This window comes from Mastomys coucha, unplaced genomic scaffold, assembly GCF_008632895.1.
Source record: "Mastomys coucha isolate ucsf_1 unplaced genomic scaffold, UCSF_Mcou_1 pScaffold2, whole genome shotgun sequence".
Lineage (NCBI taxonomy): Eukaryota > Metazoa > Chordata > Mammalia > Rodentia > Muridae > Mastomys > Mastomys coucha.
Window position 1 is genome coordinate 16,068,404 of NW_022196902.1, and position 6,605 is coordinate 16,075,008.

Below are 6,605 nucleotides of genomic sequence, written 5' to 3' on the forward strand. Positions count from 1 at the left end.
CATGTTTCATATTAAGTATAAAAATAGTCATAATAAAATATATTCAGAAATGTTGGATCAAATAAAGTCATGCTCATTTCTTTACTGAGCCATTAAATAGCCACTAAATAATAAAATGTAGTACTACAATTGTCAGGAATTTCTTTGGGATCCATTTACTCTCTGAGCCTCTGTGTTTAGCAGAATATTTCACTTAATTTTTCTCTTTGAATTCAAATGACTAGGAAGGAATCCAATCATACTTTAAAAAATGACTACTTGGAGAAAGCTCAAAATTTGATATGGATTGTCCAGCTTTGCTCCCAGTGTAGCCAGTGACTAGTAGGGCAACCTAGAGGTCTCTGAGTTCCAGGGCCCTCTCTACCCAGCCCAAGATTCTAGCAAAAGTGACAGGGAAGGGCATATGGAAATCATGCTAGATATCAGTTCCATTTCACAAATCCTCTCTTTAGTTCTCCATACCCAGTTGTTGTACAAGTCTTCTTAAATATTTGTCACATTAACCTTACCCCTTCTCCACCTTATTTGCCTTAGTGTGGCCCTTCAACATCTCCAGCCCTGATGAAGTTCTTAATGGAGGCCTGCTATTGTTACATTATGGGCATGGTATTGTTACATTATGGCATAGTATTGTTACATTATGGGCATGGTATTGTTACATTATGGGCATGGCATTGTTACATTATAGGCATGGTATTGTTACACTATGTCTTGGTATTGTTACACTATGGCCATGCTACTGTTACATTATGATCATGCTACTGTTACATTATGAGCATGGTATTATTACATTATGGGCAAGTTATTGTTACATTACAGGCAAGCTATTGTTACATTATTGCCTTTCTTATTTCCCTTTAATTTTCCTTACTTCTCCCAGACTTTCTTTTGTGGCAGGGAGTAAAGAGCACTTAGTACCTTTCCTCACAATCTCGCAGTAGCTCAACTCCCATCAAGTCGCTTAATGTGAGACAGAGGCTATTTGCTTTAAGAATCTCATTTACATTTCTAGCCTCTTGATGTTTGAGTTCATGCACTATGCTTTATCCAAATAAAGTAAATGTTTACACATATTATGCACATTAAAGTAAACATGCACACTCCTTTGGCTGGAATGTCCCTTATCATGTTGTCTTCCAGTGAAATTTTTATATAACTTTCAAAAATTTTGTTCTATTTTCACTTCAAAAACCATTCCTGACACTCCAGTGAGACACTCATCTTTTGGGTTACTGCTATGCTCTGTGTGAATCTCTATCACAGCATGTGCTGTCAGGTGAAGGGTACCACTGCCAGAGAGGAAAACACGATGCTCTACTCAATTTTGAAATCTGCAGTGCAAGGCTTGATAGTTGCTACAGAACAGATAGTAGTTGACTGGATCTGGTTGCAGGAAGGACTCCAGAGTCTGGACAGAACACTTAAGGCTTTACTGTTCCTAATTATCTGTGTGACCTGGAAGTGTTTGGTGTTTCAGATTCTTTAATCTGTATAGTGAGGAAACAGAACCAGATTTTCTAAAAGGGACTCTGTAGCTTTAACAGCTAACATGATTTTTTATTACAGAGGTTATTGCCTCATCAAAGAATGATTTTCAAAAATAAAACAATTTTGAAAAAGGGAGAGATTTCAAAGAAAAACTTGAATTTCCTCTGTATCTTGGGAAACATATAATGTCACTATGATGGGCTAATACTTTTAAAAGTTCACAGTGGAGATGACAGGTAGAACTCAGGGGTAGATCAACTACCTGCAAAGTGAGGCCTTGGGTTTGATCTCTAGTACCTCAAAGCAAAACCACAAACAATCTGGGACAAAGACACAGGTCTGTACTCTGACCCATGAGACAGGAGTGTTGCAAGTTCAAGGCCTGCCTGCCTTACAGAGTGAGTTCAAGGTTAATCTGGGTAACCTGTGGAGACTTTGCTTCAAAAACCAAGAAACTCTGGAGATATGGGACAGGGTGAAGGCAGGGGCTTCTCGTAGCCAAGGGCCTTGGTTCAATTTCCAGTGCTGGACAAAACAGCAAACCTCAACAGTTCACAATGGTTCTAGCTGAGTCACATCACTTTAAATGAGTACATGTCCTTTGACTAGTGTGCTCACTCCACTTAGAGGACACCAGTATTTGGGTCTGACCCAAATCATCTATGTATGCTTGCATGTGTAAAACCAACCAACATACAGTTTACTCTGTGATTCTGAATCACAGGAGTCTGGATCTCCACCCCACCCCCACCCCCACCCCCACCCGCACCTCCTGCCTCCTCTTGAATTCTACTGCGCTTTTGGTATCATGTGTTTTCACGCTCTTTCCAGAAATAACACCATCTTAATTATAGGCAAAATCAAGGCAATCTATTCTAATCAATTTGGCAAAGCATTTTTTTTCACGTGAACAACTGATGTTTCTCATCCGAGAGTCACATATTATTGGAACAGTTTGTGCCTGGGAAAACAGCATTCTGTATTTCAAGGATGTGATACTCATCATGAGCCAGAAAAATATCCTTATCAAGTGGGCATTGGAAAATGATCCTTCATTTATTCTTCCGGGGGTTTAGCTAGGATTGCCTTGACATTTTTGCAGTGACATTTTAAAATGGAGTTGTCAAGTCTACTACAGAGCTGACGGTGCTCCCTCAGTCCAGGGAGGATGGCGCCACCAAATAAAGAACGCAGCTCTCCTCTATTGGATTTCTTCCTCTTCTCTTGCCCGAAGACATCACTTTGTCACCCATCAAAGCTTGGCTCCCTAGAAATTTTGCCAGGCCCTCCAAGCTTCAGCTGTCACTGGCCAATGGGAGAGACGCTAACCCCGCCTCCTCCTTCCTGGGGCTGTGCCCCGAGCATGCGCAGTGGGCGTGCTCGCGCCACCGCCCATCAGCTGAGACTGGCCGCTCCGGGCAGTGGGCCCCCGGGTGAGCGCGGCTGGGGGTGGCGGAGGAAGCCCGCGAGGTCAAGGTAAGAGGAGAGTGCAGAGGTGGGGGCGGGAGGAGCACCCCAGAACCACACCTCGCTGGTGGTTGGTTTGGGGTGCGCAGAGCTGGGCTCCCCAGGGCTCAGGGCCGACGCCTCCCTCTCGGGCTTCCACGCCCCGCGACAGACTTGGGGACGCGACGTGGTAGCACCCGGGCGCACCGCAGTGGAGCCTCGGGGACCGGACCCTACTGCCAGATCCTAGCAGGAGACGACCGTGTACCCATTCTCTGTCAACTTCCCCTCCAGAAGGACAGAAAGGGAAACGCGATGGGCCCTAGGCTTCTGGCCACAGGTTCTTTCCGCGGCCCAGCACGGTTGCTTGGCTGTTGGCCTTACTCATACAAACTAACTTTCTCTGACCTACCTTGTATACATTTTTAATTGATTTATCCACCAAGACCCGAAAAAAAGTATTTCGAGAATTCGCATCTGTGTTTTCTAGGTTAAATTCAGACCATCCCCCCCCCCCAAAAAAAACAAAGCTTAGGTGAGGGTGGGAAGAGAAAGCTTTACAGTCAAATGCTAATTTTTCCTTTTTTTAAAAAATATGCTTGAATTTTATATGCATATATAAGTTTTGGTTGCTTTATATCTTGTATCTTGTCAGAAATTATTATTTACAAGTTTTCCACAATCAGGAAAATAAAAGGAATTAACTGTGAAACACTGGTTTGATCCTGCTGGAGGTAGGGATTGCTTTTAGGTGTACTCAGAGCTGCCCTGGGCAGAGATTGATAAAGCTGTTAAATTGTGTCTTGAGGTGCAGATGGGACTTCGGCTTTGCAAGCTGCTTTTGAAGTTGGCCCCCAGGCTTGTGACTAGTTAAGAATGAAAGAGGCTGAGGTTTCCAGGCGTCTGGGGAAGTTAATGTGACACAGTATTAACTCATTGACCTCTGGGTTCTTCAGCTAGCTCACTTCTTATGCTGCTCCCGATTAACAGTCATTTCTAATTCTGATTAGGATCCTAAGTTCATCTATATGCTGCTGGTGGAAAATTATGAATAATTCTGTTGAGCTATGTGCCACTAAATGATGTGTGCACAAGGCCTTGGTTCAGTCCCTAGTGCTGCAGTAAAATATTATTGCTATGCCTACTAGTGCTGCTAGATAAAACTCCCACAGTTAAGTCTAAGTGGATTTCTCTCTGGTTCAGTGTAACTTGAAATATTTATGTGTGAAACTGTGGGGAAAAAATTCTTGGTGAATTAAGCTGAAACCAAACAGTGTAGCGTAATAGTTGGATTGGTGAAGGAGCTGGGTGGAGATGCGGTTGGGTAGTTTGTGGACTCATGAAAGATTGAGCATCCTCATGTCCATTGATTGTCTCCAATGACTCCTCTCCTGTTTGTTTAGGAATTGAAAACAAAGAGTGTGAGTGTTTCAGTCTTCTAGGTATGATGCATGGCTTGAAGTAGAAGTTACATTGACAGAGGGCCACAGTAGAGATTTCTTATTTCAGACCTGGTATCTCTAGTGTGTGATAACACCTTGCAGAGAGAGGAGCTAGTCACCAAAGGGGGTGGGTGTGTCTCATGGGAAGGGCCTTCTAGAGATAGAAAAAGACACCAGGAAAAGCCCAGGTGGCAATAAGCCTGAAACAGTGTTTTAGATATGTTAATATTTACTCTCAGGTTGGGAATGTGTTCTTAGGAAATTGGTACACTTGTTCATTTATTCAAGACCTACTTTGTAGCCAAGTACTTAGAGAATAGACTAAGTCCATGATTTACACTTACACACACACACACACACACACACACACACACACACACACAAACCCTGGGGAACAAAGGAGGAGGAAGCTCATATTTTATGTTGGTGTTCATGATTAAGAAAGTGAAACTGACCATTTGATTTGAGCAAGCTAAATTTTAAGCCAGTTTCTGCTCAGTGAACGTCTTCAAGATTCTACAGTATGTCCAGTAGTAACTACAGGATAGTATTTTATATTTAAGAATCTGTATCAAAATCCCCTTTGTTCATTTTTTTGTTTGTTTGTTTTTGAGACAGGGTTTGTAACCCTGGCGGTCCTGGAACTCACTCTGTAGACCAGGCTGGCCTCAAACTCAGAAATCTGCCTGCCTCTGCCTCCCAAATGCTGGGATTAAAGGCATGGACCACCACCACCTGGCATTCCTTTGTTCATTTTTAAATTGCTCTTTTGACACAGTCTTGAAACAGTTCTTACCGTGGCTGTTACCATATAACCCTCCTCTTTCTTCTTAGTCTCCTCTTTCACCTTAGTGTTTATATATCTTCATAAAACAATAATTACCCAGATGTTGAGTTGAATACGGTCCAATAGAACTTTCTGTGGGCGATAGAAGGGACTATGTGAGCTGTCCCGGCTGCTGGCCACTGGCCACATATAGTTTCTGAGTACTTGAAAGGTGGCCTGGGTGGCTTTCATCTGCCTTCATTCATTTTAACAGGTCCGGGTCAGTAGCAGATGCTCTGCAGGCAGTGCAGGTGCACATGATGAGGTATGGAATTATTTTGAGCAAAGACACTAGGAATTCCAAATAGGTTTTCAACAAAAATACTTTTGTGTATTGCAGCTCAAGCTAGGTACTGCAGATGGTTATAGAACACAAACATTTTATAAGCATAGAATTAATTAGCTCACTTGTAAAAACAAACTTCAGAGTCATTTATCAATAAATATTTATGAACATGTATGTTTATTTTTTTCCAGCAAAGGTAGCCAGCCATTGTCCCACTTATTTTGTGTTCTATCTGAAGAGCCAACTCTTATCTTTTAAATGGCATCACAGCTGAACAGGACAGAAAGTGAGAGTGCTGCTCAGTAGTGTTACTTCCATCCAGGCTCATTTCTCTGTTGTGAAGAAGTTACCCCTGGGCCTTAGTGTTTGTGACAATGTGAGCTCCCAGATTTACTTTCAGAGTTTAAATCCTCTGTTCACCTCAGCAGTGCCTCCATTTCTTTGTGAAAAACTACAATAGCAGTTATGCCTACTGCAGAGACTTTCAAGATTGAGAGAAAGGACCATAAAAGGCACCATGTACAGGAAATATTCTCAGGTTCCTGTCCACTCATTACCCAAGACAGAGCCGAGGTGGCATCTCCATACCCCTTCTCTGGTAGATTGCACACAGATTTTAAGAGGAACTTCTTAGAATGAGAGAAGCCCACGTGTCTCACCAACGGCTACATTCTCCAGTTTGCTTGAGTACAGGGATGAGAACAGCAGGCTGTGCTTGTGACTGTCTGACTTAAGTTATGGAAAGAAAAAAAAACCTTTAAAAGAAAACACTGAGAAGGTTTGGACTATATGTGTATGAATTTTGAGAAGAGAAAGCTGGAATCCTTTGCAGGAATTAAGAGTATTCTGACATTAGTTTCTGTGAGGGGGGGGGCTCAGGGGAGTTTGTGGCTGCATGCCTCTGATGAGAGCCCACAGGTGCAGGAGCACATAAGATTTGTCCTCTGTGTACAATAAGAAAGCACCTGGTCCCATTATCTTATTTTGACCTGGCAGGAGGCCCAGATGCTAAGGATCTTGCCCAAGATAGAGATTTCTGGTTGCCAGTTATTCTGGAAACTGAACAGGCAGTTAATGAGTTCTAGTAACTTCAGAGATATAGGAGAGAGAGAGAGAG

At 42.7% G+C, this 6,605-nt stretch overlaps 1 protein-coding gene across 1 annotated transcript in view; it reads left to right on the forward strand.

Moving 5' to 3' along the window:
- Window positions 1-2,850: 2,850 nt before the first annotated feature.
- Window positions 2,851-6,605, forward strand: part of Stx7 (syntaxin 7) — a 39,424-nt gene continuing 35,669 nt past the window's right edge. Inside the window, exon 1 of the mRNA XM_031380605.1 lies at window positions 2,851-2,964. The gene's annotated coding sequence lies outside the window, so the exon portion shown is untranslated. The remainder of the gene's footprint in view (window positions 2,965-6,605) is intronic.